General features: G+C 62.4%; 1 long non-coding RNA gene across 1 annotated transcript in view; it reads right to left on the reverse strand.

The window, feature by feature from the left end:
- Positions 1-25,169, reverse strand: part of LOC140459032 (uncharacterized) — a 43,345-nt gene that overhangs the window by 7,549 nt on the left and 10,627 nt on the right. Inside the window, exon 3 of the long non-coding RNA XR_011953828.1 lies at positions 4,031-4,146. This is a non-coding gene — a long non-coding RNA (uncharacterized lncRNA). The remainder of the gene's footprint in view (positions 1-4,030; positions 4,147-25,169) is intronic.

Below are 25,169 nucleotides of genomic sequence, written 5' to 3' on the forward strand. Positions count from 1 at the left end.
CACCGACCCCCCGACAGTGCCCACTCCCTCAGCACTGACCCTCTGACAGTGCCCACTCCCTCAGCACTGACCCTCTGACAGTGTCCCCTCCCTCAGCACTGACCCTCTGACAGTGCCCACTCCCTCAGCACTGACCCTCTGACAGTGCCCACTCCCTCAGCACTGACCCTCCGACAGTGCTCACAACCCTCAGCACTGACCCTCCGACAGTGCCCACTCCCTCAGCACTGACCCTCCGACAGTGCCCACTCCTTCAGCACTGACCCTCCGACAGTGCCCACTCCCTCAGCACTGACACTCCGACAGTGCCCACTCCCTCAGCACTGACCCCCCGACAGTGCGGCACTCCCTCAGCACTGACCCTCCGACCGTGCCCACTCCCTCAGCACTGACCCTCCGACCGTGCCCACTCCCTCAGCACTGACCCTCTGACAGTGCCCACTCCCTCAGCACTGACCCTCTAACAGTGCCCACTCCTCAGACCTGACCCTCTGACTGTGCCCACTCCCTCAGCCCTGACCCTCTGACAGTGCCCGCTCCCTCAGCACTGACCCTCCGACAGTGCCCACTCCCTCAGCACTGACCCTCCGACAGTGCCCACTCCCTCAGCACTGACTCTCCGGCAGTTCCCCCTCCCTCAGTACCGACCCCCGACAGTGCCCACTCCCTCAGCACTGACCCTCTGACAGTTGCCACTCCCTCAGCACTGACCCTCCGACAGTGCCCACTCCCTCAGCACTGACCCTCTGACAGTGCCCACTCCCTCAGCACTGACCCTCCGACAGTGCTCACGCCCTCAGCATTGACCCTCCGACAGTGCCCACTCCCTCAGCACTGACCCTCCGACAGTGCCCACTCCCTCAGCACTGACCCTCCGAAGGTGCCCACTCCCTCAGCACTGACCCCCCGACAGTGCGGCACTCCCTCAGCACTGACCCTCCGACCGTGCCCACTCCCTCAGCACTGACCCTCCGACCGTGCCCACTCCCTCAGCACTGACCCTCCGACAGTGCCCACTCCCTCAGCACTGACCATCTGACAGTGCCCGCTCCCTCAGCACTGACCCTCCGACAGTGCCCACTCCCTCAGCACTGACCCTCTGACAGTGCCCACTCCCTCAGCACTGACCCTCCGACAGTGCGGCACTCCCTCAGCACTGACCCTCCGACAGTGCCCACTCCCTCAGCACTGACCCTCTGACAGTGCCCACTCCCTCAGCACTGACCCTCCGACAGTGCCCACTCCCTCAGCACTGACCCTCCGACAGTGCTCACTCCCTCAGCGCTGACCCTCTGACAGGGCCCACTCCCTCAGCACTGACCCCTCCGACAGTGCCCACTCCCTCAGCACTGACCCTCCGACAGTGCCCACTCCCTCAGCACTGACCCTCCGACAGTGCCCACTCCCTCAGCACTGACCCTCCGACAGTGCCCACTCCCTCAGCACTGACCCTCCGACAGTGCCCACTCTCCCTCAGCACTGACCCTCCGACAGGGCCCACTCCCCTCAGCACTGACCCTCCGACAGTGCCCACTCCCTCAGCACTGACCCTCCGACAGTGCCCACTCCCTCAGCACTGACCCTCCGACAGTGCCCACTCCCTCAGCACTGACCCTCTGACAGTGCCTACTCCCTCAGCACTGACCCTCTGACAGTGCCCACTCCCTCAGCACTGACCCTCTGACAGTGCCCACTCCCTCAGCACTGACCCTCTGACAGTGCCCACTCCCTCAGCACTGACCCTCTGACAGTGCCCACTCCCTCAGCACTGACCCTCTGACAGTGCCCACTCCCTCAGCACTGACCCTCCGACAGTGCCCACTCCCTCAGCACTGACCCTCCGACAGGGCCCACTCCCTCAGCACTGACCCTCCCACAGTGCCCACTCCCTCAGCACTGACCCTCCGACAGTGCCCACTCCCTCAGCACTGACCCTCTGACAGTTGCCACTCCCTCAGCACTGACCCTCCCGACAGTGCCCACTCCCTCAGCACTGACCCTCTGACAGTGCCCACTCCCTCAGCACTGACCCTCCGACAGTGCTCACGCCCTCAGCATTGACCCTCCGACAGTGCCCACTCCCTCAGCACTGACCCTCCGACAGTGCCCACTCCCTCAGCACTGACCCTCCGAAGGTGCCCACTCCCTCAGCACTGACCCCCCGACAGTGCGGCACTCCCTCAGCACTGACCCTCCGACCGTGGCCCACTCCCTCAGCACTGACCCTCCGACCGTGCCCACTCCCTCAGCACTGACCCTCCGACAGTGCCCACTCCCTCAGCACTGACCATCTGACAGTGCCCGCTCCTCAGCACTGACCCTCCGACAGTGCCCACTCCCTCAGCACTGACCCTCTGACAGTGCCCACTCCCTCAGCACTGACCCTCCGACAGTGCGGCACTCCCTCAGCACTGACCCTCCGACAGTGCCCCACTCCCTCAGCACTGACCCTCTGACAGTGCCACACTCCCTCAGCACTGACCCTCCGACAGTGCCCACTCCCTCAGCACTGACCCTCCGACAGTGCTCACTTCCCTCAAGCGCTGACCCTCTGACAGGGCCCACTCCCTCAGCACTGACCCTCCGACAGTGCCCACTCCCTCAGCACTGACCCTCCGACAGTGCCCACTCCCTCAGCACTGACCCTCCGACAGTGCCCACTCCCTCAGCACTGACCCTCCGACAGTGCCCACTCCCTCAGCACTGACCCTCCGACAGTGCCCACCTCCCTCAGCACTGACCCTCCGACAGGGCCCACTCCCTCAGCACTGACCCTCCGACAGTGCCCACTCCCTCAGCACTGACCCTCCGACAGTGCCCACTCCCTCAGCACTGACCCTCCGACAGTGCCCACTCCCTCAGCACTGACCCTCTGACAGTGCCTACTCCCTCAGCACTGACCCTCTGACAGTGCCCACTCCCTCAGCACTGACCCTCTGACAGTGCCCACTCCCTCAGCACTGACCCTCTGACAGTGCCCACCTCCCTCAGCACTGACCCTCTGACAGTGCCCACTCCCTCAGCACTGACCCTCTGACAGTGCCCACTCCCTCAGCACTGACCCTCCGACAGTGCCCCACTCCCTCAGCACTGACCCTCCGACAGGGCCCACTCCCTCAGCACTGACCCTCCCACAGTGCCCACTCCCTCAGCACTGACCCTCCGACAGTGCCCACTCCCTCAGCACTGACCCTCTGACAGTGCCCACTCCCTCAGCACTGACCCTCCGACAGTGCGGCACTCCCTCAGCACTGACCCTCCGACAGTGTCCACTCCCTCAGCACTGACCCTCCGACAGTGCCCACTCCCTCAGCACTGACCCTCTGACAGTGCCCACTCCCTCAGCACTGACCCTCCGACAGTGCTCACTCCCTCAGCGCTGACCCTCCGACAGTGCTCACTCCCTCAGCGCTGACCCTCTGACAGGGCCCACTCCCTCAGCACTGACCCTCCGACAGTGCCCACTCCCTCAGCACTGACCCTCCGACAGTGCCCACTCCCTCAGCATTGACCCTCCGACAGTGCCCACTCCCTCAGCACTGACCCTCCGACAGTGCCCACTCCCTCAGCACTGACCCTCCGACAGTGCCCACTCCCTCAGCACTGACCCTCCGACAGGGCCCACTCCCTCAGCACTGACCCTCCGACAGTGCCCACTCCCTCAGCACTGACCCTCCGACAGTGCCCACTCCCTCAGCACTGACCCTCTGACAGTGCCTACTCCCTCAGCACTGACCCTCTGACAGTGCCCACTCCCTCAGCACTGACCCTCTGACAGTGCCCACTCCCTCAGCACTGACCCTCTGACAGTGCCCACTCCCTCAGCACTGACCCTCTGACAGTGCCCACTCCCTCAGCACTGACCCTCTGACAGTGCCCACTCCCTCAGCACTGACCCTCTGACAGTGCCCACTCCCTCAGCACTGACCCTCTGACAGTGCCCGCTCCCTCAGCACTGACCCTCCGACCAGCTGTGGTCAGCCTCAGACGAAATGCAGGAGATTTTACCCCAGCTCCTGGTCCATTTTACCTGAGTTATTGCCTCAGTCCTCAGCTCCCCCTGAACATCGAAGATCACCTTCTCATGTCCCCGCAGGTTGGACACGTCACAACCTCAGCAGAATGCACGGGTGCGATCCCACAGTCCTGCAACAGTCCGGACACAGGTTGGGAATATCAGAGTGACGGGGAGTCAGTTTGCAGATGGCACTGCGATTGGTGCTCTCAGTGGATTGAAACAACGGAGAGATCTTGGTCACTTGGGCTCAGTTGGCCAAGGACCAGCCGAGGGCGGTTCATTCGGGGAATTAAACTCGATTTGGCGTCTGTGTGCCCTCCCTCAGCCTGGGCCTGATCCCTTCAGGACTGACATATCTCGAATCTAACTCCTCTGATTCTAGCAGTGAACTGAGGACCATCCAGGGAAAACCATCGACCACTGAATCTCACACATCAGTGGCTGGACGCAGTTGGAGAGGACTCTTCAGGATAGGAATTATGGGCATTTGAAAAAGCCGGGCCCGATGCGGGACCGAGCGCACGGCTTTTGTGTGAGGGCTCGTCATGTCCGACGAAGGTGATTCATTCGGCGATTGGAGATTGGAGTCCAGAGTGCGGTGCTGGAAAAGTACAGCAGGTTTGGCAGCATCCGAGAGGCAGGCAAATCGAGGTTTTGGGCTAAAGCGTTTCATCAGGAATGAGAAAGGTGACTGATTGTCTTCTGGAGGTGATTGGTGAGGGTCGGGCAGTGGATGTTCTCCACGTGGAGTTTCGTACAGTTCACGACAAGAAGGAATGTTGCCTGCAACTGTGATTTCTCACCTCTCAGAAGGAGAACGGTGGAACATTTGAAAGGGTTCAGAAAAAGATATGCAAGGAATGTGGCCAGGGTTGGAGGGTTGGGGTGAGAGAGAGAGAGAGGCTGGATAGGCTGGGAGGCTCATCCTGAAGGTTAGGATAGATGGGCTCTCTGGGGATTAGCTCACCCATTGAAGGGGAACGGTGGAAGGCTGGAGGTCTGTGACTGGTGTGGTGTTCCACAGGTATCTGGACTACGTCTCCCTGCTGTTTGTGATATATACACCCATATGTAATTACTGGATACAGAATTGGCTGGCCAACAGAAGACAGCGAGTGGTAGTAGAAGGAACGTACTCTGCCTGGAAGTCTGTGGTGAGTGGTGTTCCACAGGGCTCTGTCCTTGGGCCTCTACTGTTTGTAATTTTTATTAATGACTTGGATGAGGGGATTGAAGGATGGGTCAGCAAGTTTGCAGATGACACAAAGGTTGGAGGTGTCGTTGACAGTATAGAGGGCTGTTGTAGGCTGCAGCGGGACATTGACAGGATGCAGAGATGGGCTGAGAGGTGGCAGATAGAGTTCAACCTGGATAAATGCGAGGTGATGCATTTTGGAAGGTCGAATTTGAAAGCTGAGTACAGGATTAAGGATAGGATTCTTGGCAGTGTAGAGGAACAGAGGGATCTTGGGGTGTAGGTACATAGATCCCTTAAAATGACCACCCAAGTGGACAGGGTTGTTCAGAAAGCATATGGTGTTTTGGCTTTCATTAACAGGGGCATTGAGTTTAAGAGTCGTGAGATCTTGTTGCAGCTCTATAAAACTTTGGTTAGACCGCACTTGGAATACTGGGTCCAGTTCTGGTCGCCCTATTATAGGAAAGATGTGGAATGCTTTGGAGAGGGTTCAGAGGAGGTTTACCAGGATGCTGCCTGGACTAGAGGGCTTATCTTATAAGGAGAGGTTGACTGAGCTCAGACTTTTTTCATTGGAGAAAAGGAGGAGAAGAGGGGACTTAATTGAGGTTTACAAGATAATGAGAGGCATAGATAGAGTCGATAGCCAGAGACTATTTCCCAGGGCAGAAATGGCTAACACGAGGGGTCACAGTTTTAAGCTGGTTGGAGGAAAGTATAGAGGGGATGTCAGAGACAGGTTCTTTACACAGAGAGTTGTGAGGGTATGGAATGCGTTGCCAGCAGCAGTTGTGGAAGCAAGGTCATTGGGGACATTTAAGAGACTCCTGGACATGCATATGGTCACAGACATTTGGGGGTGCATACATGAGGATCAGTGCTCGGCACAACATCGTGGGCTGAAGGGCCTGTTCTGTGGTGGAAAGCAAAATATATATGACTTGGATGCAAACGTAGTTGGGTGGGTTAGTGAGATGACAGATGGTAGAAAGGTCAGTGGAGTTGTTGATAATGTGCAAGGTTCATAAAGGATCCAGTGGAATGTCGATCAGTCGCTAGTCTGGGCAGAGGAACGGCAGATGGAGTTTAATCTGAATAAGTGTGAGGTGCTGCACGCTCGGAGATTAAACGTGAAGGACAAGTGCACAGTTAGTGACAGGACCCTGAACAGTGTTGATGTAGAGAGGGATGTTGGCCTCCAAGTCTACAGTGTCCAGAATGTGGCCACACCAGTTGACCGATTAGTAAAGAAGGTGGATAACATGCTTGTATTTATCGGTCAGGGGGACAAGCAGGGACTTCAGATGCTGGAAAACAGCTTCTGGATCAGAGCGGTGCTGGGAAAACACAGCAGGTCAGGCAGTATCCGAGGAGCAGGAAAATCAGGCAAAAGCCCTTCATCGGGAATCCAGGAATGATGTGCATTTGGAAAAGCAGGGCTCCCGGGAGGGAGAGAGCTCATGGCTTGGTGTGGGGCTCGTCATGGCTAATGAAGGTGATTTATTTGGTGATTGGAGACTGGAGTCCAGAGTCTGGTGCTGGAAAAGCAAAGCCCAGCACAGTATTCCTGATGAAGGACTTTTGCCTGAAAGGTCGGTTTTCCTGCTCCTCGGGTGCTGTCTGACCTGCTGTGCTTTTCCAGCACCACACTAATCCAGAACCTTTATTGGTCAGAGGGAAGCGAGTACAACAGGCAGGATCCCATGTCGCAGCTTGGTGAAGGCATCGGTGAAGTCCCACACAGAGTATCGTGTGGGGATCTGGGCGCTGTGTTACAGGAAGGATGTGGAGGGAGTTCCGAAGGGGGTTTACCAGGACACTGCCCGGATGAGAGGGTGTGAGCCATTAGCTGACTGCATGACACACTCACTCACTCAGAGTCGGTCAGACTGACCTGAGGATATCCTAACGCCCAGGTTATGTGGGTTATGTCAGTCACTGGGACACAGAGGAGAGTCCACGTCTCTCCCTGACCCAGACAGGTTTATTCCTGCCCCCACCCCAGAGCCCGGTGTTGCGTCTGCTACACAGAGACTCAGTGAGAACACAACTTTCATCAAGAACTTAATTAAAATTCCAATACCCAGAGAGACAGTCGCACGGCCAGGGAACAAGTAAAAAGCAGGTGGGGGGGTGGGGGGGGGTGAAGGGGTTAGGGAGACAAATCAGTGCTCTCCCTTTCCCCGGCCCACCGCGTGGTCCCCACCACAGCCAAAGGCCATTCACAGGACACTCCAAACCATCCCAGTATCTCACTGGGGCAGCCATGAAGTTCCACAAATCCATCTGGGAAAACTTCACCTCCCAGAAACAACAGAAGGAGAGACAGGAAGGTCAGGAACCAGAGGGAGGGACAGGGACTGAGGGAGGAGGGGGAGAGACCCAGAGGGAGGGAGGGAGGGACTGGGAGTGAGGGAGATGGGGGAGAGACCCAGAGGGAGGGACAGGGACTGAGGGAGGTGGGGGAGAGACCCAGAGGGAGGGACAGGGACTGAGGGAGGTGGGGGAGAGACCCAGAGGGAGGGAGGGACAGGGATTGAGGGAGATGGGAGAGAGACCCAGAGGGAGGGAGGGACATGGATTGAGGGAGATGGGGGAGAGACCCAGAGGGAGGGAGGGACAGGGATTGAGGGAGATGGGGGAGGGAACCAGAGGGAGGGAGGGACAGGGATTGAGGGAGATGGGGGAGAGTCCCAGAGGGAGGGAGGGACAGGGATTGAGGGAGATGGGGGAGGGACCCGGAGGGAGGGAGGGACAGGGATTGAGGGAGATGGGGGAGAGACACAGAGGGAGGGAGGGACAGGGATTGAGGGAGATGGGGGAGAGACCCTGAGGGAGGGAGGGATGGACAGGGATTGAGGGAGATGGGGGAGAGACCCAGAGGGAGGGAGGGACAGTGATTGAGGGAGATGGGGGAGGGACCCAGAGGGAGGGAAGGTTCAGGGATTGAGGGAGATGGGGGAGAGACCCAGAGGGAGGGAGGGACAGGGATTGAGGGAGATGGGGGAGGGACCCGGAGGGAGGGAGGGACAGGGATTGAGGGAGATGGGGGAGAGACCCAGAGGGAGGGAGGGACAGGGATTGAGGGAGATGGGGGAGGGACCCAGAGGGAGGGAGGGACAGGGATTGAGGGAGATGGGGGAGGGACCCAGAGGGAGGGAGGGACAGGGATTGAGGGAGATGGGGGAGAGACCCTGAGGGAGGGAGGGACAGGGATTGAGGGAGATGGGGGAGAGACCCAGAGAGAGGGAGGGACAGGGATTGAGGGAGATGGGGGAGGGAACCAGAGGGAGGGAGGGACAAGGATTGAGGGAGATGGGGGAGAGACCCGGAGGGAGGGAGGGAGAGACAGGGATTGAGGGAGATGGGGGAGAGACACAGAGGGAGGGAGGGACAGGGATTGAGGGAGATGGGGGAGAGACCCAGAGGGAGGGAGGGACAGGGATTGAGGGAGATGGGGGAGAGACCCAGAGGGAGGGAGGGACAGGGATTGAGGGAGATGGGGGAGGGACCCAGAGGGAGGGAGGGACAGGGATTGAGGGAGATGGGGGAGAGACCCAGAGGGAGGGAGGGACAGGGATTGAGGGAGATGGGGGAGGGACCCAGAGGGAGGGAGTGACAGGGATTGAGGGAGATGGGGGAGAGTCCCAGAGGGAGGGAGGGACAGGGATTGAGGGAGATGGGGGAGAGACCCAGAGGGAGGGAGGGACAGGGATTGAGGGAGATGGGGGAGAGACCCAAAGAGGGAGGGACAGGGATTGAGGGAGATGGGGGAGTGACCCAGAGGGAGGGAGGGAGGGACAGGGATTGAGGGAGATGGGGGAGAGACCCAGAGGGAGGGAGGGAGGGACAGGGATTGAGGGAGATGGGGGAGAGATCCACAGGGAGGGAGGGACAGGGATTGTGGGAGATGGGGGAGGGACCCAGAGGGAGGGAGGGACAGGGATTGAGGGAGATGGGGGAGAGACACAGAGGGAGGGAGGGACAGGGATTGAGGGAGATGGGGGAGGGAATCAGAGGGAGGGAGGGACAGGGGGATTGAGGGAGATGGGGGAGAGACACAGAGAGAGGGAGTGACAGGGATTGAGGGAGATGGGGGAGAGACCCAGAGGGAGGGAGTGACAGGGATTGAGGGAGATGGGGGAGAGACACAGAGGGAGGGAGTGACAGGGATTGAGGGAGATGGGGGAGAGTCCCAGAGGGAGGGAGGGACAGGGATTGAGGGAGATGGGGGAGAGACACAGAGGGAGGGAGGGACAGGGATTGAGGGAGATGGGGGAGGGAATCAGAGGGAGGGAGGGACAGGGGGATTGAGGGAGATGGGGGAGAGACACAGAGAGAGGGAGTGACAGGGATTGAGGGAGATGGGGGAGAGACCCAGAGGGAGGGAGTGACAGGGATTGAGGGAGATGGGGGAGGGAACCAAAGGGAGGGAGGGACAGGGATTGAGGGAGATGGGGGAGAGACACAGAGGGAGGGAGTGACAAGGATTGAGGGAGATGGGGGAGAGACCCAGAGGGAGGGAGTGACAGGGATTGAGGGAGATGGGGAGAGACACAGAGGGAGGGAGTGACAGGGATTGAGGGAGATGGGGGAGAGTCCCAGAGGGAGGGAGGGACAGGGATTGAGGGAGATGGGGGAGAGACTCAGAGGGAGGGAGGGAGGGACAGGGATTGAGGGAGATGGGGGAGGGACCCAGAGGGAGGGAGGGACAGGGATTGAGGGAGATGGGGGAGGGAACCAAAGGGAGGGAGGGACAGGGACTGAGGGAGATGGGGGAGGGATCCAGAGGGAGGGATGGACAGAGATTGAGGGAGATGGGGGAGAGACCCAGAGGGAGGGAGGGACAGGGATTGAGGGAGATGGGGGAGAGTCCCAGAGGGAGGGAGGGAGGGACAGGGATTGAGGGAGATGGGGGAGAGACCCAGAGGGAGGGAGGGAGGGACAGGGATTGAGGGAGATGGGGGAGAGTCCCAGAGAGAGGGAGGGACAGGGATTGAGGGAGATGGGGGAGAGACCCGGAGGGAGGGAGGGACAGGGATTGAGGGAGATGGGGGAGAGACACAGAGGGAGGGAGGGACAGGGATTGAGGGAGATGGGGGAGAGACCCTGAGGGAGGGAGGGATGGACAGGGATTGAGGGAGATGGGGGAGAGACCCAGAGGGAGGGAGGGACAGTGATTGAGGGAGATGGGGGAGAGACCCAGAGGGAGGGAGGGACAGGGATTGAGGGAGATGGGGGAGGGACCCAGAGGGAGGGAGGGACAGGGATTGAGGGAGATGGGGGAGGGACCCAGAGGGGAGGGAGGGACAGGGATTGAGGGAGATGGGGGAGAGACCCAGAGGGAGGGAGGGACAGGGATTGAGGGAGATGGGGGAGAGACCCTGAGGGAGGGAGGGACAGGGATTGAGGGAGATGGGGGAGAGACCCAGAGAGAGGGAGGGACAGGGATTGAGGGAGATGGGGGAGGGAACCAGGGGGAGGGAGGGACAAGGATTGAGGGAGATGGGGGAGAGACACAGAGGGGGGGAGGGACAGGGATTGAGGGAGATGGGGGAGAGACCCTGAGGGAGGGAGGGATGGACAGGGATTGAGGGAGATGGGGGAGAGACCCAGAGGGAGGGAGGGACAGGGATTGAGGGAGATGGGGGAGGGACCCAGAGGGAGGGAGGGACAGGGATTGAGGGAGATGGGGGAGGGACCCAGAGGGAGGGAGGGACAGGGATTGAGGGAGATGGGGGAGGGACCCAGAGGGAGGGAGGGACAGGGATTGAGGGAGATGGAGGAGTGACCCAGAGGGAGGGAGGGACAGGGATTGAGGGAGATGGGGGAGAGACCCAGAGGGAGGGAGGGACAGGGATTGAGGGAGATGGGGGAGAGACCCAGAGGGAGGGAGGGAGGGACAGGGATTGAGGGAGATGGGGGAGAGACCCAGAGGGAGGGAGGGACAGGGATTTAGGGAGATGGGGGAGAGACCCAGAGGGAGGGAGGGACAGGGATTGAGGGAGATGGGGGAGAAACCCAGAGGGAGGGAGGGAGGGACAAGTATTGAGGGAGATGGGAGAGGGACCCACAGGGAGGGAGGGAGATGGGGGAGAGACCCAGAGGGAGGGAGGGACAGGGATTGAGGGAGATGGGGGAAGGACCCAGAGGGAGGGAGGGAGGGACAGGGATTGAGGGAGATGGGGGAGAGACCCAGAGGGAGGGAGGGACAGGGATTGAGGGAGATGGGGGCGTGATCCACAGGGAGGGAGGAAGGGAGGGACAGGGATTGAGGGAGATGGAGGAGGGACCCAGAGGGAGGGAGGGACAGGGATTGAGGGAGATGGGGGAGAGACCCAGAGGGAGGGAGGGACAAGGATTGAGGGAGATGGGGGAGGGACCCAGAGGGAGGGAGGGACAGGGATTGAGGGAGATGGGGGAGAGACCCAGAGGGAGGGAGGGACAGGGATTGAGGGAGATGGGGGAGAGACCCAGAGGGAGGGAGGGTCAGGGATTGAGGGAGATGGGGGAGAGACCCAGAGGGAGGGAGGGACAGGGATTGAGGGAGATGGGGGGGGGACCCAGAGGGAGGGAGGGAGGGACAGGGATTGAGGGAGATGGGGGAGAGTCCCAGAGGGAGGGAGGGACAGGGATTGAGGGAGATGGGGGAGGGACCCAAAGGGAGGGAGGGACAGGGACTAAGGGAGATGGGGGAGGGATCCAGAGGGAGGGATGGACAGAGATTGAGGGAGATGGGGGAGGGACCCAGAGGGAGGGAGGGACAGGGATTGAGGGACATGGGGGAGTGACACAGATGGAGGGAGGGACAGGGATTGAGGGAGATGGGGGAGAGACCCAGAGAGAGGGAGGGAGGGACAGGGATTGAGGGAGATGGGGGAGAGACCCAGAGGGAGGGAGGGTCAGGGATTGAGGGAGATGGGGGAGAGACCCGGAGGGAGGGAGGGACAGGAATTGAGGGAGATGGGGGAGGGACCTAAAGGGAGGGAGGGAGGGACAGGGATTGAGGGAGATGGGGGAGGGACCCAGAGGGAGGGAGGGAGGGACAGGGATTGAGGGAGATGGAGGAGAGATCCAGAGGGAGGGAGGGACAGGGATTGAGGGAAATGGGGGAGGGACCTAAAGGGAGGGAGGGACAGGGATTGAGGGAGATGGAGGAGAGATCCAGAGGGAGGGAGGGACAGGGATTGAGGGAGATGGGGGAGGGACCCAGAGAGAGGGAGGGAGGGACAGGGATTGAGGGAGATGGGGGAGAGACCCAGAGGGAGGGAGGGAGGGACAGGGATTGAGGGAGATGGGGGAGAGACCCAGAGGGAGGGAGGGACAGGGATTGAGGGAGATGGGGGAGGGACCTAAAGGGAGGGAGGGACAGGGATTGACGGAGATGGGGGAGGGACCTAAAGGGAGGGAGGGACAGGGATTGTGGGAGATGGGGGAGAGACCCAGAGGGAGGGAGGGACAGGGATTGAGGGAGATGGGGGAGGGACCTAAAGGGAGGGAGGGACAGGGATTGAGGGAGATGGGGGAGAGACCCAGAGGGAGGGAGGGACAGGGATTGAGGGAGATGGGGGAGAGACCCAGAGGGAGGGAGGGACAGGGATTGAGGGAGATGGGGGAGGGACCCAGAGGGAGGGAGGGACAGGGATTGAGGGAGATGGAGGAGTGACCCAGAGGGAGGAAGGGACAGGGATTGAGGGAGATGGGGGAGGGACCCAGAGGGAGGGACAGGGATTGAGGGAGATGGGGGAGAGACCCAGAGGGAGGGAGGGAAAGGGATTGAGGGAGATGGGGGAGAGACCCAGAGGGAGGGAGGGACTGGGATTGAGGGAGATGGGGGAGAGACCGAGAGGGAGGGAGGGAAAGGGATTGAGGGAGATGGGGGAGAGACCCAGAGGGAGGGAGGGACAGGGATTGAGGGAAATGGGGGATAGACCCAGAGGGAGGGAGGGACAGGGACTGAGGGAGATGGGGGAGAGACCCAGAGGGAGGGAGGAACAGGGATTGAGGGAGATGGGGGAGAGACCCAGAGGGAGGGAGGGAAAGGGATTGAGGGAGATGGGGGAGAGACCCAGAGGGAGGGAGGGACTGGGATTGAGGGAGATGGGGGAGGGACCCAGAGGGAGGGAGGGACAGGGATTGAGGGAGATGGGGGAGAGACCCAGAGGGAGGGAGGGACAGGGATTGAGGGAGATGGGGGAGAGACCCAGAGGGAGGGAGGGACAGGGATTGAGGGAGATGGGGGAGAGACCCAGAGGGAGGAAGGGACAGTGATTGAGGGAGATGGGGGAGGGACCCAGAGGGAGGGAGGGACAGGGATTGAGGGAGATGGGTGAGAGACCCAGAGGGAGGGAGGGACAAGGATTGAGGGAGATGGGGGAGAGACCCAGAGGGAGGGAGGGACAGGGATTGAGGGAGATGGGGGAGAGACCCAGAGGGAGGGAGGGACAGGGATTGAGGGAGATGGGGGAGGGACCCAGAGGGAGGGAGGGACAGGGATTGAGGGAGATGGGGGAGAGACCCAGAGGGAGGGAGGGAGGGACAGAGATTGAGGGAGATGGGGGAGAGACCCAGACGGAGGGAGGGAGGGACAGGGATTGAGGGAGATGGGGGAGAGACCCAGAGGGAGGGAGGGAGGGACAGAGATTGAGGGAGATGGGGGAGGGACCCAGAGGGAGGGAGGGACAGGGATTGAGGGAGATGGGGGAGAGACCCAGAGGGAGGGAGGGACAGCGATTGAGGGAGATGGGGGAGAGACCCAGAGGGAGGGAGGGACAGGGATTGAGGGAGATGGGGGAGAGACCCAGAGGGAGGGAGGGACAGGGATTTAGGGAGATGGGGGAGAGACCCAGAGGGAGGGAGGGACAGGGATTGAGGGAGATGGGGGAGGGACCCAGAGGGAGGGAGGGACAGGGATTGAGGGAGATGGAGGAGTGACCCAGAGGGAGGGAGGGACAGGGATTGAGGGAGATGGGGGAGAGACCCAGAGGGAGGGAGGGAAAGGGATTGAGGGAGATGGGGGAGGGAACCAGAGGGAGGGAGGGACAGGGATTGAGGGAGATGGGGGAGAGACCCAGAGGGAGGGAGGGACAGGGATTGAGGGAGATGGGGGAGGGAACCAGATGGAGGGAGGGACAGAGATTGAGGGAGTTGGGGGAGGGACCCAGAGGGAGGGAGGGACAGGGATTGAGGGAGAATGGGGAGGTACCCAGATGGAGGGAGGGACAGAGATTGAGGGAGTTGGGGGAGGGACCCAGAGGGAGTGAGGGACAGGGATTGATGGAGAATGGGGAGGGTCCCAGAGGGAGGGAGGGACAGGGATTGAGGGAGATGGGGGAGGGACCCAGAGGGAGGGAGGTAAGGGGGATTGAGGGAGATGGGGGAGAGACCCAGAGGGAGGGAGGGACAGGGATTGAGGGAGAATGGGGAGGGACCCAGAGGGAGGGAACGACAGGGATTGAGGGAGATGGGGGAGAGACCCAGAGGGAGGGAGGGACAGTGATTGAGGGAGATGGGGGAGAGACCCAGAGGGAGGGAGGGACAGGGATTGAGGGAGATGGGGGAGAGACCTTGAGGGAGGGAGGGACAGGGATTGAGGGTGATGGGGGAGGGACCCAGAGGGAGGGAGGGACAGGGATTGAGGGAGATGGGGGAGGGAACCAGAGGGAGGGACGGACAGCGATTGAGGGAGATGGGGGAGAGACCTTGAGGGAGGGAGGGACAGGGATTGAGGGAGCTGGGGGAGGGACCCAGAGGGAGGGAGGGACAGGGATTGAGGGAGGTGGGGGAGGGACCCAGAGGGAGGGAGGGACAGGGATTGAGGGAGATGGGGGAGAGACCCAGAGGGAGGGAGGGACAGGGATTGAGGGAGATGGGAGAGGGACCCAGAGGGAGGGAGGGACAGGGATTGAGGGAGATGGGGGAGGGACCCAGAGGGAGGGAGGGAAGGGGGATTGAGGGAGATGGGGGAGGGACCCAGAGGGAGGGAGGGACAGGGATTGAGGGAGATGGGGGAGAGACCCAGAGGGAGGGAGGGACAGGGATTGAGGGAGATGGGGGAGAGACCCAGAGGGAGGGAGGGACAGGGATTGAGGGAGATGGGGGAGGGACCCAGAGGGAGGGAGGGACAGGGATTGAGGGAGATGGGGGAGGGACCCAGAGGGAGGGAGCGACAGGGATTGAGGGAGATGGGGGAGAGTCCCAGAGTGAGGGAGGGACAGGGATTGAGGGAGATGGGGGAGTGTCCCAGAGGGAGGGAGGGAGGGACAGGGATTGAGGGAGATGGGGGAGAGACCCAGAGGGAGGGAGGGACAGGGATTGAGGGAGATGGGGGAGTGACACAGATGGAGGGAGGGACAGGGATTGAGGGAGATGGGGGAGGGACCCAGAGGGAGGGAGGGACAGGGATTGAGGGAGATGGGGGAGTGACACAGATGGAGGGAGGGACAGGGATTGAGGGAGATGGGGGAGAGACCCAGAGGGAGGGAGGGACAGGGATTGAGGGAGATGGGGGAGAGTCCCAGAGGGAGGGAGGGAGGGACAGGGATTGAGGGAGATGGGGGAGAGTCCCAGAGAGAGGGAGGGACAGAGATTGAGGGAGATGGGGGAGAGTCCCAGAGGGAGGGAGGGAGGGACAGGGATTGAGGGAGATGGGGGAGAGTCCCAGAGAGAGGGAGGGACAGAGATTGAGGGAGATGGGGTAGGGACCCAGAGGGAGGGAGGGAGGGACAGGGATTGAGGGAGATGGGTGAGAGACCCAGAGGGAGGGTGGGACAGCGATTGAGGGAGATGGGGGAGGGACCCAGAGGGAGGGAGGGAGCGACAGGGATTGAGGGAGATGGGGGAGAGACCCAGAGGGAGGGAGGGACAGGGATTGAGGGAGATGGGGGAGAGACCCAGAGGGAGGGAGGGACAGGGATTGAGGGAGATGGGGGAGGGAACCAGAGGGAGGGAGGGACAGGGATTGAGGGAGATGGGGGAGGGAACCAGAGGGAGGGAGGGACAGGGATTGAGGGAGATGGGGGAGAGACCCAGAGGGAGTGTGGGACAGGGATTGAGGGATATGGGGGAGGGAACCAGAGGGAGGGAGGGACAGGGATTGAGGGAGATGGGGGAGAGACCCGGAGGGAGGGAGGGACAGGGATTGAGGGAGATGGGGGAGAGACCCAGAGGGAGGGAGGGACAGGGATTGAGGGAGATGGGGGAGGGACCCAGAGGGAGGGAAGGTTCAGGGATTGAGGGAGATGGGGGAGAGACCCAGAGGGAGGGAGGGACAGGGATTGAGGGAGATGGGGGAGGGACCCGGAGGGAGGGAGGGACAGGGATTGAGGGAGATGGGGGAGAGACACAGAGGGAGGGAGGGACAGGGATTGAGGGAGATGGGGGAGAGACCCTGAGGGAGGGAGGGAGGGACAGGGATTGAGGGAGATGGGGGAGAGTCCCAGAGGGAGGGAGGGACAGGGATTGAGGGAGATGGAGGAGTGACCCAGAGGGAGGAAGGGACAGGGATTGAGGGAGATGGGGGAGGGACCCAGAGGGAGGGACAGGGATTGAGGGAGATGGGGGAGAGACCCAGAGGGAGGGAGGGAAAGGGATTGAGGGAGATGGGGGAGAGACCCAGAGGGAGGGAGGGACTGGGATTGAGGGAGATGGGGGAGAGACCGAGAGGGAGGGAGGGAAAGGGATTGAGGGAGATGGGGGAGAGACCCAGAGGGAGGGAGGGACAGGGATTGAGGGAGATGGGGGAGAGACCCAGAGGGAGGGAGGGACAGGGATTGAGGGAGATGGGGGAGAGACCCAGAGGGAGGGAGGGACAGGGATTGAGGGAGATGGGGGAGGGAACCAGAGGGAGGGAGGGACAAGGATTGAGGGAGATGGGGGAGAGACCCGAAGGGAGGGAGGGACAGGGATTGAGGGAGATGGGGGAGAGACACGGAGGGAGGGAGGGACAGGGATTGAGGGAGATGGGGGAGGGACCCACAGGGACTGAGGGAGGGACAGGGATTGAGGGAGATGGGGGAGAGATCCAGAGGGAGGGAGGGAGGGACAGGGATTGAGGGAGATGGGGGAGAGACCCAGAGGGAGGGAGGGACAGGGATTGAGGGAGATGGGGGAGAGACACAGAGGGAGGGAGTGACAGGGATTGAGGGAGATGGGGGAGAGACCCAGAGGGAGGGAGGAACAGGGATTGAGGGAGATGGGGGAGAGACCCAGAGTGAGGGAGGGAGGGAGGGACAGGGATTGAGGGAGATGGGGGAGGGACCCAGAGGGAGGGAGGGACAGGGGGATTGAGGGAGATGGGGGAGAGTCCCAGAGGGAGGGAGGGACAGGGATTGAGGGAGATGGGGGAGAGACCCAGAGGGAGGGAGGGACAGGGACTGAGGGAGATGGGGGAGAGACCCAGAGGGAGGGAGGGACAGGGATTGAGGGAGATGGGGGAGAGACCCAGAGGGAGGGAGGGACAGGGATTGAGGGAGATGGGGGAGGGACCCAGAGGGAGGGAGGGACAGGGATTGAGGGAGATGGGGGAGGGACCCAGAGGGAGGGAGGGACAGGGATTGAGGGAGATGGGGGAGGGACCCAGAGGGAGGGAGGGACAGGGATTGAGGGAGATGGGGGAGAGTCCCAGAGGGAGGGAGGGAGGGACAGGGATTGAGGGAGATGGGGGAGAGACCCAGAGGGAGGGAGGGAGGGACAGGGATTGAGGGAGATGGGGGAGAGACCCAGAGGGAGGGAGGGACAGGGATTGAGGGAGATGGGGGAGAGTCCCAGAGGGAGGGAGGGAGGGACAGGGATTGAGGGAGATGGGGGAGAGTCCCAGAGAGAGGGAGGGACAGAGATTGAGGGAGATGGGGTAGGGACCCAGAGGGAGGGAGGGAGGGTCAGGGATTGAGGGAGATGGGGGAGAGACCCAGAGGGAGGGTGGGACAGCGATTGAGGGAGATGGGGGAGGGACCCAGAGGGAGGGAGGGAGCGACAGGGATTGAGGGAGATGGGGGAGGGAACCAGAGGGAGGGAGGGACAGGGATTGAGGGAGATGGGGGAGGGAACCAGAGGGAGGGAGGGACAGGGATTGAGGGAGATGGGGGAGAGACCCAGAGGGAGGGTGGGACAGGGATTGAGGGATATGGGGGAGGGAACCAGAGGGAGGGAGGGACAGGGATTGAGGGAGATGGGGGAGAGACCCAGAGGGAGGGAGGGACAGGGATTGAGGGAGATGGGGGAGGGAACCAGAGGGAGGGAGGGACAGGGATTGAGGGAGATGGGGGAGAGACCCAGAGGGAGGGAGTGACAGGGATTGAGGGAGATGGGGGTGGGACCCAGAGGGAGGGAGGGACAGGGATTGAGGGAGATGGGGGAGAGACCCGGAGGGAGGGAGGGACAGGGATTGAGGGAGATGGGGGAGAGACCCAGAGGGAGGGAGGGAGGGACAGGGATTGAGGGAGATGGGGAGGGACCCACAGGGAGGGAGGGACAGGGATTGAGGGAGATGGGGGAGGGACCCAGAGGGAGGGAGGGACAGGGATTGAGGGAGATGGGGGAGGGACCCAGAGGGAGGGAGGGACAGGGATTGAGGGAGATGGGGGAGAGACCCGGAGGGAGGGAGGGACAGGGATTGAGGGAGATTGGGGAGAGACCCAGAGGGAGGGAGGGACAGGGATTGAGGGAGATGGGGGAGGGACCCAGAGGGAGGGAAGGTTCAGGGATTGAGGGAGATGGGGGAGAGACCCAGAGGGAGGGAGGGACAGGGATTGAGGGAGATGGGGGAGGGACCCAGAGGGAGGGAGGGACAGTGATTGAGGGAGATGGGGGAGAGACCCAGAGGGAGGGAGGGACAGGGATTGAGGGAGATGGGGGAGGGACCCAGATGGAGGGAGGGACAGGGATTGAGGGAGATGGGGGAGGGACCCAGAGGGAGGGAGGGACAGTGATTGAGGGAGATGGGGGAGAGACCCAGAGGGAGGGAGGGACAGGGATTGAGGGAGATGGGGGAGGGACCCAGATGGAGGGAGGGACAGGGATTGAGGGAGATGGGGGAGGGACCCAGAGGGGAGGGAGGGACAGGGATTGAGGGAGATGGGGGAGAGACCTAGAGGGAGGGAGGGACAGGGATTGAGGGAGATGAGGGAGGGAACCAGAGGGAGGGAGGGACAAGGATTGAGGGAGATGGGGGAGAGACCCGAAGGGAGGGAGGGACAGGGATTGAGGGAGATGGGGGAGAGACACAGAGGGAGGGAGGGACAGGGATTGAGGGAGATGGGGGAGGGACCCACAGGGACTGAGGGAGGGACAGGGATTGAGGGAGATGGGGGAGAGATCCAGAGGGAGGGAGGGAGGGACAGGGATTGAGGGAGATGGGGGAGAGACCCAGAGGGAGGGAGGGACAGGGATTGAGGGAGATGGGGGAGAGACACAGAGGGAGGGAGTGACAGGGATTGAGGGAGATGGGGGAGAGATCCAGAGGGAGGGAGGGAGGGACAGGGATTGAGGGAGATGGGGGAGAGACCCAGAGGGAGGGAGGGACAGGGATTGAGGGAGATGGGGGAGAGACACAGAGGGAGGGAGTGACAGGGATTGAGGGAGATGGGGGAGAGACCCAGAGGGAGGGAGGGAGGGACAGGGATTGAGGGAGATGGGGGAGGGACCCAGAGGGAGGGAGGGACAGGGATTGAGGGAGATGGGGGAGAGACCCAGAGGGAGGGAGGGACAGGGACTGAGGGAGATGGGGGAGAGACCCAGAGGGAGGGAGGGTCAGGGATTGAGGGAGATGGGGGAGAGACACAGAGGGAGGGAGGGACAGGGATTGAGGGAGATGGGGGAGGGACCCAGAGGGAGGGAGGGACAGGGATTGAGGGAGATGGGGGAGGGACCCAGAGGGAGGGAGGGACAGGGATTGAGGGAGATGGGGGAGGGATCCAGAGGGAGGGATGGACAGAGATTGAGGGAGATGGGGGAGAGACCCAGAGGGAGGGTGGGACAGGGATTGAGGGAGGTGGGGGAGGGACCCAGAGGGAGGGAGGGACAGTGATTGAGGGAGATGGGGGAGGGACCCAGAGGAAGGGAGGGACAGTGATTGAGGGAGATGTGGGAGGGACCCAGAGGGAGGGAGGGAGAGACAGGGATTGAGGGAGATGGGGGAGGGACCCAGAGGGAGGGAGGGACAGGGATTGAGGGAGATGGGGGAGAGACCCAGAGGGAGGGAGGGAGGGACAGGGATTGAGGGAGATGGGGGAGAGACCCAGAGGGAGGGAGGGACAGGGATTGAGGGAGATGGGGGAGAGACCCGGAGGGAGGGAGGGACAGGGATTGAGGGAGATGGAGGAGAGATCCTGAGGGAGGGAGGGACAGGGTTTGAGGGAGATGCGGGAGGGACCCAGAGGGAGGGAGGTAGGGACAGGGATTGAGGGAGATGGGGGAGGGACCCAGAGGGAGGGAGGGACAGGGATTGAGGGAGATGGGGGAGGGACCCAGAGGGAGGGAGGGACAGGGATTGAGGGAGATGGGGGAGGGACCCAGAGGGAGGGAGGGACAGGGATTGAGGGAGCTGGAGGAGTGACCCAGAGGGAGGGAGGGACAGGGATTGAGGGAGATGGGGGAGAGACCCAGAGGGAGGGAGGGAGGGACAGGGATTGAGGGAGATGGGGGAGGGACCCAGAGGGAGGGAGGGACAGGGATTGAGGGAGATGGGGGAGGGACCCAGAGGGAGGGAGGGACAGGGATTGAGGGAGATGGGGGAGGGACCCAGAGGGAGGGAGGGACAGGGATTGAGGGAGATGGGGGAGAGACTCAGAGGGAGGGAGGGACAGGGATTGAGTGAGATGGGGGAGGGACCCAGAGGGAGGGAGGGACAGGGATTGAGGGAGATGGGGGAGGGACCCAGAGGGAGGGAGGGACAGGGATTGAGGGAGATGGGGGAGGGACCCAGAGGGAGGGAGGGACAGGGATTGAGGGAGATGGGGGAGGGACCCAGAGGGAGGGAGGGACAGGGATTGAGGGAGATGGGGGAGAGACCCAGAGGGAGGGAGGGACAGGGATTGAGGGAGATGGGGGAGGGACCCAGAGGGAGGGAGGGACAGGGATTGAGGGAGATGGGGGAGGGACCCAGAGGGAGGGAGGGACAGGGATTGAGGGAGATGGAGGAGTGACCCAGAGGGAGGGAGGGACAGGGATTGAGGGAGATGGGGGAGAGACCCAGAGGGAGGGAGGGACAGGGATTGAGGGAGATGGGGGAGGGACCCAGAGGGAGGGAGGGACAGGGATTGAGGGAGATGGGGGAGGGACCCAGAGGGAGGGAGGGACAGGGATTGAGGGAGATGGGGGAGAGACCCAGAGGGAGGGAGGGACAGGGATTGAGGGAGATGGGGGAGGGACCCAGAGGGAGGGAGGGACAGGGATTGAGGGAGATGGGGGAGGGACCCAGAGGGAGGGAGGGACAGGGATTGAGGGAGATGGGGGAGAGACCTTGAGGGAGGGAGGGACAGAGATTGAGGGAGATGGGGGAGAGACAGGGATTGAGGGAGATGGGGGAGAGACCCAGAGGGAGGGAGGGACAGGGATTGAGGGAGATGGGGGAGGGACCCAGAGGGAGGGAGGGACAGGGATTGAGGGAGATGGGGGAGAGACCTTGAGGGAGGGAGGGACAGAGATTGAGGGAGATGGGGGAGAGACCCAGAGGGAGGGAGGGACAGGGATTGAGGGAGATGGGGGAGAGACCCAGAGGGAGGGAGGGACAGGGATTGAGGGAGATGGGGGAGAGTCCCAGAGGGAGGGTGGGACAGGGATTGAGGGATATGGGGGAGGGAACCAGACGGAGGGAGGGACAGGGATTGAGGGAGATGGGGGAGGGACCCAGAGGGAGGGAGGGACAGGGATTGAGGGAGGTGGGGGAGAGACCCAGAGGGAGGGAGGGACAGGGATTGAGGGAGATGGGGGAGAGACCCAGAGGGTGGGAGGGAGGGACAGGGACTGAGGGAGATGGGGGAGAGACCCGGAGGGAGGGAGGGACAGGGATTGAGGGAGATGGGGGAGGGACCCAGAGGGAGGGAGGGAGGGACAGGGATTGAGGGAGATGGGGAGGGACCCACAGGGAGGGAGGAACAGGGATGAGGGAGATGGGGGAGGGATCCAGAGGGAGGGAGGGACAGGGATTGAGGGAGATGGGGGAGAGACCCAGAGGGAGGGAAATTTCAGGGATTGAGGGAGATGGGGGAGAGACCCAGAGGGAGGGAGGGACAGGGATTGAGGGAGATGGGGGAGGGACCCGGAGGGAGGGAGGGACAGGGATTGAGGGAGATGGGGGAGAGACCCAGAGGGAGGGAGGGACAGGGATTGAGGGAGATGAGGGAGAGACCCAGAGGAAGGGAGGGACAGGGATTGAGGGAGATGGGGGAGAGACCCAGAGGGAGGGAGGGACAGGGATTGAGGGAGATGGGGGAGGGACCCGGAGGGAGGGAGGGACAGGGATTGAGGGAGATGGGGGAGAGACCCAGAGGGAGGGAGGGACAGGGATTGAGGGAGATGAGGGAGAGACCCAGAGGAAGGGAGGGACAGGGATTGAGGGAGATGGGGGAGGGACCCGGAGGGAGGGAGGGACTGGGATTGAGGGAGATGGGGGAGAGACCCTGAGGGAGGGAGGGAGGGACAGGGATTGAGGGAGATGGGGGAGAGACCCAGAGGGAGGGAGGAACAGGGATTGAGGGAGATGGGGGAGGGACCCAGAGGGAGGGAGGAACAGGGATTGAGGGAGATGGGGGAGGGACCCAGAGGGAGGGAGGGACAGGGATTGAGGGAGATGGGGGAGAGACCCAGAGGGAGGGAGGGAAAGGGATTGAGGGAGATGGGAGAGAGACCCAGAGGGAGGGAGGGACTGGGATTGAGGGAGATGGGGGAGGGACCCAGAGGGAGGGAGGGACAGGGATTGAGGGAGATGGGGGAGAGACCCAGAGGGAGGGAGGGACAGGGATTGAGGGAGATGGGGGAGAGACCCAGAGGGAGGGAGGGACAGAGATTGAGGGAGATGGGGGAGAGACCCAGAGGGAGGGAGGGACAGGGATTGAGGGAGATGGGGGAGAGACCCAGAGGGAGGGAGGGACAGGGATTGAGGGAGATGGAGGAGGGTCCGAGAGGGAGGGAGGGACAGGGATTGAGGGAGATGGGGGAGGGACCCAGAGGGAGGGAGGGACAGGGATTGAGGGAGATGGGGGAGAGACCCAGAGGGAGGGAGGGAGGGACAGGGATTGAGGGAGATGGGGGAGAGACCCAGAGGGAGGGAGGGACAGGGATTGAGGGAGATGGGGGAGAGACCCAGAGCGAGGGAGGGCGGGACACAGATTGAGGTAACTAAGGGAGTGACCCAGAGGGAGGGAGGGACAGGGATTGAGGGAGATGGGGGAGGGACCCAGAGGGAGGGAGGGACAGGGATTGAGGGAGATGGGGGAGAGACCCAGAGGGAGGGAGGGACAGGGATTGAGGGAGATGGGGGAGAGACCCAGAGGGAAGGACAGGGATTGAGGGAGATGGGGGAGAGACCCAGAGGGAGGGAGGGACAGGGATTGAGGGAGATGGGGGAGGGACCCAGAGGGAGGGAGGGACAGGGATTGAGGGAGATGGGGGAGAGACCCAGAGGGAGGGAGGGAGGGACAGGGATTGAGGGAGATGGGGGAGGGATCCAGAGGGAGGGATGGACAGAGATTGAGGGAGATGGGGGAGAGACCCAGAGGGAGGGTGGGACAGGGATTGAGGGAGGTGGGGGAGGGACCCAGAGGGAGGGAGGGACAGTGATTGAGGGAGATGGGGGAGGGACCCAGAGGAAGGGAGGGACAGTGATTGAGGGAGATGTGGGAGGGACCCAGAGGGAGGGAGGGAGAGACAGGGATTGAGGGAGATGGGGGAGGGACCCAGAGGGAGGGAGGGACAGGGATTGAGGGAGATGGGGGAGAGACCCAGAGGGAGGGAGGGAGGGACAGGGATTGAGGGAGATGGGGGAGAGACCCAGAGGGAGGGAGGGACAGGGATTGAGGGAGATGGGGGAGAGACCCGGAGGGAGGGAGGGACAGGGATTGAGGGAGATGGAGGAGAGATCCTGAGGGAGGGAGGGACAGGGTTTGAGGGAGATGCGGGAGGGACCCAGAGGGAGGGAGGTAGGGACAGGGATTGAGGGAGATGGGGGAGGGACCCAGAGGGAGGGAGGGACAGGGATTGAGGGAGATGGGGGAGGGACCCAGAGGGAGGGAGGGACAGGGATTGAGGGAGATGGGGGAGGGACCCAGAGGGAGGGAGGGACAGGGATTGAGGTAGCTGGAGGAGTGACCCAGAGGGAGGGAGGGACAGGGATTGAGGGAGATGGGGGAGAGACCCAGAGGGAGGGAGGGAGGGACAGGGATTGAGGGAGATGGGGGAGGGACCCAGAGGGAGGGAGGGACAGGGATTGAGGGAGATGGGGGAGGGACCCAGAGGGAGGGAGGGACAGGGATTGAGGGAGATGGGGGAGGGACCCAGAGGGAGGGAGGGACAGGGATTGAGGGAGATGGGGGAGAGACCCAGAGGGAGGGAGGGACAGGGATTGAGGGAGATGGGGGAGAGACCCAGAGGGAGGGAGGGAAGGGGGATTGAGGGAGATGGGGGAGGGACCCAGAGGGAGGGAGGGACAGGGATTGAGGGAGATGGGGGAGGGACCCAGAGGGAGGGAGGGACAGGGATTGAGGGAGATGGGGGAGGGACCCAGAGGGAGGGAGGGACAGGGATTGAGGGAGATGGGGGAGGGACCCAGAGGGAGGGAGGGACAGGGATTGAGGGAGATGGGGGAGAGACCCAGAGGGAGGGAGGGACAGGGATTGAGGGAGATGGGGGAGGGACCCAGAGGGAGGGAGGGACAGGGATTGAGGGAGATGGGGGAGGGACCCAGAGGGAGGGAGGGACAGGGATTGAGGGAGATGGAGGAGTGACCCAGAGGGAGGG

The sequence above is a fragment of the Chiloscyllium punctatum genome, chromosome 34 (genome assembly GCF_047496795.1).
Source record: "Chiloscyllium punctatum isolate Juve2018m chromosome 34, sChiPun1.3, whole genome shotgun sequence".
NCBI classification, from domain to species: domain Eukaryota; kingdom Metazoa; phylum Chordata; class Chondrichthyes; order Orectolobiformes; family Hemiscylliidae; genus Chiloscyllium; species Chiloscyllium punctatum.